At 52.1% G+C, this 7,318-nt stretch overlaps 1 protein-coding gene across 1 annotated transcript in view; it reads left to right on the top strand.

Moving 5' to 3' along the window:
- Window positions 1-2,083: 2,083 nt before the first annotated feature.
- LOC143767658 (uncharacterized) overlaps window positions 2,084-7,318 on the top strand; it is a 38,309-nt gene continuing 33,074 nt past the window's right edge. Inside the window, exons 1-2 of the mRNA XM_077256120.1 lie at window positions 2,084-2,161; window positions 2,289-2,340. The gene's annotated coding sequence lies outside the window, so the exon portion shown is untranslated. The remainder of the gene's footprint in view (window positions 2,162-2,288; window positions 2,341-7,318) is intronic.

Raw genomic sequence — 7,318 nt, 5'->3', positions numbered from 1 at the left:
GAGTGCGGCTCTGCGGGTGAAGGTCGGTGCTGGAGGCCCCATTATTCTCTATGTGGAGTGCGGCTCTGCGGGTGGAGGTCGGTGCTGGAGGCTCCATTATTCTCTATGTGGAGTGCGGCTCTGCGGGGGGAGGTCGGTGCTGGAGGCTCCATTATTCTCTATGTGGAGGGCGGCTCTGTGGGTGGAGGTCGGTGCTGGAGGCCCCATTATTCTCTATGTGGAGTGCGGCTCTGCGGGTGGAGGTCGGTGCTGGAGGCTCCATTAGTCTCTATGTGGAGTGCGGCTCTAAGGGTGGAGGTCGGTGCTGGAGGCTCCATTATTCTCTATGTGGAGGGCGGCTCTAAGGGTGGAGGTCGGTGCTGGAGGCCCCATTATTCTCTATGTGGAGTGCGGCTCTGCGGGTGGAGGTCGGTGCTGGAGGCTCCATTATTCTCTATGTGGAGTGCGGCTCTGCGGGTGGAGGTCGCTGCTGGAGGCCCCATTATTCTCTATGTGGAGTGCGGCTCTGCGGGTGGAGGTCGGTGCTGGAGGCTCCATTATTCTCTATGTGGAGTGCGGCTCTGCGGGTGAAGGTCGGTGCTGGAGGCCCCATTATTCTCTATGTGGAGTGCGGCTCTGCGGGTGGAGGTCGGTGCTGGAGGCTCCATTATTCTCTATGTGGAGTGCGGCTCTGCGGGGGGAGGTCGGTGCTGGAGGCTCCATTATTCTCTATGTGGAGGGCGGCTCTAAGGGTGGAGGTCGGTGCTGGAGGCCCCATTATTCTCTATGTGGAGTGCGGCTCTGCGGGTGGAGGTCGGTGCTGGAGGCCCCATTATTCTCTATGTGGAGTGCGGCTCTGCGGGTGGAGGTCGCTGCTGGAGGCTCCATTATTCTCTATGTGGAGGTCGGTGCTGGAGGCTCCATTATTCTCTATGTGGAGGTCGGTGCTGGAGGCTCCATTCTCTATGTGGAGTGCGGCTCTGCGGGTGGAGGTCTGTGCTGGAGGCTCCATTATTCTCTATGTGGAGTGCGGGTGGAGGTCGGTGCTGGAGGCTCCATTATTCTCTATGTGGAGGTCGGTGCTGGAGGCTCCATTATTCTCTATGTGGAGTGTGGCTCTGCGGGTGGAGGTCGGTGCTGGAGGCCCCATTATTCTCTATGTGGAGTGCGTCTCTGCGGGTGGAGGTCGGTGCTGGAGGCCCCATTATTCTCTATGTGGAGGTCGGTGCTGGAGGCTCCATTATTCTCTATGTGGAGGTCGGTGCTGGAGGCTCCATTATTCTCTATGTGGAGGTCGGTGCTGGAGGCTCCATTATTCTCTATGTGGAGGTCGGTGCTGGAGGCTCCATTATTCTCTATGTGGAGGTCGGTGCTGGAGGCTCCATTATTCTCTATGTGGAGGTCGGTGCTGGAGGCTCCATTCTCTATGTGGAGTGCGGCTCTGCGGGTGGAGGTCGGTGCTGGAGGCTCCATTCTCTATGTGGAGTGCGGCTCTGCTGGTGGAGGTCGGTGCTGGAGGCTCCATTATTCTCTATGTGGAGGTCGGTGCTGGAGGCTCCATTATTCTCTATGTGGAGTGAGGCTCTGCGGGTGGAGGTCGGTGCTGGAGGCTCCATTATTCTCTATGTGGAGTGCGGCTCTGAGGGTGGAGGTCGCTGCTGGAAGCTCCATTATTCTCTATGTGGAGGTCGGTGCTGGAGGTTCCATTATTCTCTATGTGGAGTGCGGCTCTGAGGGTGGAGGTCGGTGCTGGAGGCCCCATTATTCTCTATGTGGAGTGCGGCTCTGCGGGTGGAGGACGGTGCTGGAGGCTCCATTATTCTCTATGTGGAGTGCGGCTCTGTGGGTGGAGGTCGGTGCTGGAGGCCCCATTATTCTCTATGTGGAGTGCGGCTCTGAGGGTGGAGGTCGGTGCTGGAGGCTCCATTATTCTCTATGTGGAGTGCGGCTCTGAGGGTGGAGGTCGGTGCTGGAGGCTCCATTATTCTCTATGTGGAGTGCGGCTCTGTGGGTGGAGGTCGGTGCTGGAGGCTCCATTAGTCTCTATGTGGAGTGCGGCTCTAAGGGTGGAGGTCGGTGCTGGAGGCCCCATTATTCTCTATGTGGAGTGCGGCTCTGCGGGTGGAGGTCGGTGCTGGAGGCTCCATTATTCTCTATGTGGAGTGCGGCTCTGCGGGTGGAGGTCGGTGCTGGAGGCCCCATTATTCTCTATGTGGAGTGCGGCTCTGCGGGTGGAGGTCGCTGCTGGAGGCTCCATTATTCTCTATGTGGAGGTCGGTGCTGGAGGCTCCATTATTCTCTATGTGGAGGTCGGTGCTGGAGGCTCCATTCTCTATGTGGAGTGCGGCTCTGCGGGTGGAGGTCTGTGCTGGAGGCTCCATTATTCTCTATGTGGAGTGCGGGTGGAGGTCGGTGCTGGAGGCTCCATTATTCTCTATGTGGAGGTCGGTGCTGGAGGCTCCATTATTCTCTATGTGGAGTGCGGCTCTGCGGGTGGAGGTCGGTGCTGGAGGCCCCATTATTCTCTATGTGGAGTGCGTCTCTGCGGGTGGAGGTCGGTGCTGGAGGCTCCATTATTCTCTATGTGGAGGTCGGTGCTGGAGGCTCCATTCTCTATGTGGAGTGCGGCTCTGCGGGTGGAGGTCGGTGCTGGAGGCTCCATTATTCTCTATGTGGAGTGCGGCTCTGCTGGTGGAGGTCGGTGCTGGAGGCTCCATTATTCTCTATGTGGAGTGAGGCTCTGCGGGTGGAGGTCGGTGCTGGAGGCTCCATTATTCTCTATGTGGAGTGCGGCTCTGAGGGTGGAGGTCGCTGCTGGAAGCTCCATTATTCTCTATGTGGAGGTCGGTGCTGGAGGTTCCATTATTCTCTATGTGGAGTGCGGGTGGAGGTCGGTGCTGGAGGCTCCATTATTCTCTATGTGGAGTGCGGCTCTGCGGGTGGAGGTCGGTGCTGGAGGCTCCATTATTCTCTATGTGGAGTGCGGCTCTGAGGGTGGAGGTCGGTGCTGGAGGCTCCATTATTCTCTATGTGGAGTGCGGCTCTGCGGGTGGAGGTCGGTGCTGGAGGCCCCATTATTCTCTATGTGGAGTGCGGCTCTGTGGGTGGAGGTCGGTGCTGGAGGCCCCATTATTCTCTATGTGGAGTGCGGCTCTGTGGTTGGAGGTCGGTGCTGGAGGCTCCATTATTCTCTATGTGGAGTGCGGCTCTGTGGGTGGAGGTCGGTGCTGGAGGCCCCATTATTCTCTATGTGGAGTGCGGCTCTGTAGGTGGAGGTTGGTGCTGGAGGCTCCATTATTCTCTATGTGGAGTGCGGCTCTGCAGGTGGAGGTCTGTGCTGGAGTCCCCATTATTCTCTACTAGATGGTGGCCCGATTCTAACTCATCGGGTATTCTAGAATAGGTATGCGTAGTACATTGCGCAGCCCGCGTTGTACATTGCGCAGCCCACGTAGTATATTGCGCAGACCACGCAGTCTATAGCAATGTGGGCACCATATCCCTGTTAAAAAAAGAAAAAAGAATTAAAATAAAAAATGGTTATATACTCACCCTCCGTTGGCCCCCCGGATCGAAGCAGTTACCGACACTCCTCTTGCGCTCCGGTCTGAAGAGTGCATTGCGGTCCCGCGGGATGATGACGTATCCGTTTCGCGAGACCGTACGTCATGATCTCGCAAGACCGCAATGCATGGAGCGGTCACTGGGGCGTCGCGAGGAGCGTCGGTTACCTCTTCGATCCGGGGGGCCACCGGAGGGTGAGTATATAACTTTTTTATTTTTTTTTAATTATTTTTAACATTAGACCTTTTTACTATTCATGCTGCATAGGCAGCATGAATAGTAAAAAGTTGGTCACACAGGGTTAATAGCAGCTTTAACCGAATGCGTTAAACCTCGGTCAACGCTGCCATTAACCCTGTGTGAGCACTGACTGGAGGGGAGTATGCAGGCTCCGGGCACTGACTTCGGGGAGGAAGGAGAGGCCACTTTCTTCCGGACTGTGGCCGTCGCTGATTGGTCGCGGCAAAACAGCCACGACCAATCAGCGACTTGAATTTCCATGACAGACAGAGGCCGCGACCAATGAATATCTGTGACAGACAGAAAGACAGACAGATGGAAGTGACCCTTAGACAGTTACGGTATATAGTAGATGTGGAGGTCGGTGCTGGAGGCTCCATTATTCTCTATGTGGAGTGCGGCCCTGCGGGTGGAGGTCGGTGCTGGAGGCTCCATTATTCTCTATGTGGAGTGCGGCTCTGCGGGTGGAGGTAAGTGCTGGAGGCTCCATTCTCTATGTGGAGTGCGGCTCTGTGGGTGGAGGTCGGTGCTGAAGGCCCCATTATTCTCTATGTGGAGTGCGGCTCTGCGGGTGGAGGTCGGTGTTGGAGGCTCCATTATTCTCTATGTGGAGTGCGGCTCTGCGGGTGGAGGTCGGTGCTGGAGGCTCCATTATTCTCTATGTGGAGTGCAGCTCTGTGGGTGGAGGTCGGTGCTGGAGGCTCCATTATTCTCTATGTGGAGTGCAGCAGGTAAAGACCCCAATATCCACAGGTGTCCCTTCTAATTGGGGGAAACTATCACCTCTAATAATCCTCGGACAGTTCTGACAAACACCGAAAAGTGCCCCTTTATGGAGGTGACAGAAAGTCTGTTTAGTCACTTTAGCTTCATAGTATCAGCTCTAATCCAATGGTGAGAGAGCGATTTACCCTGAAGAGTCACAGATTGTGGGGCTGTTATAAAATGTTATATTTAGGGGGGTTTGTGTTGTCTCCTTATAAGAATCACAATGGTTTTGCTCCTTTTCCGCTGATAGATACAAACGATCCAACTATGCAAAGACTGTAACCAAGGAAACATGTATTACTCTTATAGTACGGGGCCCCTTTATTGGCCTCCACACAGTATAATGTTCCCACAGTATCCTCCACACAATATGATAGTACAAGAAGCCCCACACAATCTGCTACCACCCAAACCACTAGGTAATAAATCCTCCATTATCCCTATTCTTGATGCCTTAGGCTAGGTTCACATTGCGTTAATGGGTGATCGCTAACGGACAGCGTTGCACGGCGAAAATGTCGCAATTAACGCCGTGCAACGGGTCCGTTAGCGCACCCATTGACAGCAATGTTAATTTCGCCAGCAGCGCATCACTAGCGCGTGCCTTTTTCGGCTCGCGCTAGTGATGTGCCGTTCTTCTGTGACGCGCCTCGGACGCTACTTGCAGCGTCCGCGGCGCGCCCGAGGTCCGTTCCCCGCTCTCGCAGATCGGGGATCTGCGAGAGCGGGGACGTTAACGCGACCCCCAAACGCGATCCATAAAAATACATTGCGTTAGCGCAATCCGCTAGCGCTAAACGGATTGCCCTAACGCAATGTGAACCTAGCCTTACAGTGCCACCTTCTTGGTTTCCCCAGTACATCCATCCTCAATTTTATTTTATCTCTTGTTTCTTTCATGCAATACCTTATGTACTCGTGTATAAGCTGAGTTTTTCAGCACATATTTTTTTTTGTGCTGAACACGCCCCCCTCAGCTTATACACGAATCGTGGTCCCAGAAAGCCGGAGGGGGAGTGGAGGTCATCGGGTCACAGAGGCAGGAGCCAATGGCTGTGGCTAAAGCCTGTGCCGCTGCTGTAGTAGCTCACAGTGCCAGCCGCAGCTGCCGGCTTCCAGCCATACATCGTACTCGCCTACCGGCGTGCCCTTGGTGCTGGCATTGCATCGCGTTCCGGCTGCCTACACCTGGAGCTCTTCCTGCCGAGTGATCACGTGGGACCGCTCATTAAGGTAATGAATATGCATGACTTTCCACTCCCATAGGTGTAGGCGCATATTCATTACCTAATGAGCAGGGCCACGTGATCACTCAGTACTGGAAGAACTCCAGGCTCCGGTAGCCGGAATGATGCAGGACGCTTAGGTAGGTGAGAGGGATGTGTTTAAAAAAAAAAGAAGATCAATTAAAAAGGCATGCATAGGGATAAGGAGCCATGCATTCCAGGATCGGGATGTGGGGACAATGTATACCTGGCTTATACTCGAGTCAATAAGCTTACCCAGTTTTTCGTGTCGAAAGTAGGTGCCTCAGCTTATACTCAAGTATATATGTTATATGGAATCCAAAGCAAAAATGCTAAAAATAACCTATCCAGAAGAAAACACTGTACATGGAGACATTAGCATTAGATAACTCCTGTCTTGTTCTTACAAACTATATATATATATATATATATATATATATATATATATATATATATATATATATATATATATATATATATATATATATATAATATACTTCCGTCTGTCTGCCTCTAACGGAAATCCCGCGTCGCTGATTGGTCGCGGCCGAGAATTAGTCCCTCCCTACTTCTGTCCAGTCTGTGCCCGGCGCCCGCTCCATACTCCCCTCCATTCAGCACTCACACAGGGTTAATGGCAGCGTTAACGGACCGCGTTATGCAGCGGGTAACGCACTCCGTTAACGCTGCTATTAACCCTGTGTGACCAACTTTTTACTATTGATGCTGCCTATGCAGCATCAATAATAAAAAGATCTAATGTTAAAAATAAAAAAAAAATAAAACCTGCTATTCTCACCTTCCGTCATCCGCCAATGCGCATGCGGCTGCCGCCAGCTTCCATTCCCAGAGATGCATTGCAGTTTCGCAATGCATCTCTGGGAACGGAAGCTGGAGGCAGCAGCGCACGCATTGGGACAGCTTCGCTGGACGCCGGAGGGTGAGTATATAACTATTTTAATAATTTTTTTTAACATGGATATGGTGCCCACACTGCTATATACTGCGTGGGCTGTGTTGTATACTGCGTGGCCACTGTTGTATATTGCGTGGGCTGTGTTATAAAAAGATAAGACTAATGATGGTATGCACACCCGAAAATTGTAACAAATCAGAAAACTTTTATTATAGCACCTCAAAAAAGACAGACACAGATAAAACCATTTAAAAGGGCCTAAGATATGGGACCGATAAGTGACACCCCTATATATCGCAAATATAGTGTAGTACAACCAAAGAAACGTTATAATTATAAGCAAATATGCATAATATAATAGGCTGTACAAATATAAATAACAAAATGTCTCTTGCTCATAGGTTAAATAAGTCAAGTCTCCTAGTATTGAACCAAAACAAAAAGAATGTCATGACACACAATGTGCTGCAAACATATACACACACAATTGAAGCCCTATGAAATAGGCATGACTATAATAAGTAACAGTGTTATCTAAGCATGCTCAATGCCTGGAAAGCCCAAATACCAATATTCATATCACAATGTTAGGCTTGAAAGTAGG

The sequence above is a fragment of the Ranitomeya variabilis genome, chromosome 4 (genome assembly GCF_051348905.1).
Source record: "Ranitomeya variabilis isolate aRanVar5 chromosome 4, aRanVar5.hap1, whole genome shotgun sequence".
NCBI classification, from domain to species: domain Eukaryota; kingdom Metazoa; phylum Chordata; class Amphibia; order Anura; family Dendrobatidae; genus Ranitomeya; species Ranitomeya variabilis.
This window is presented reverse-complemented; position numbering and strand designations above follow the sequence as displayed.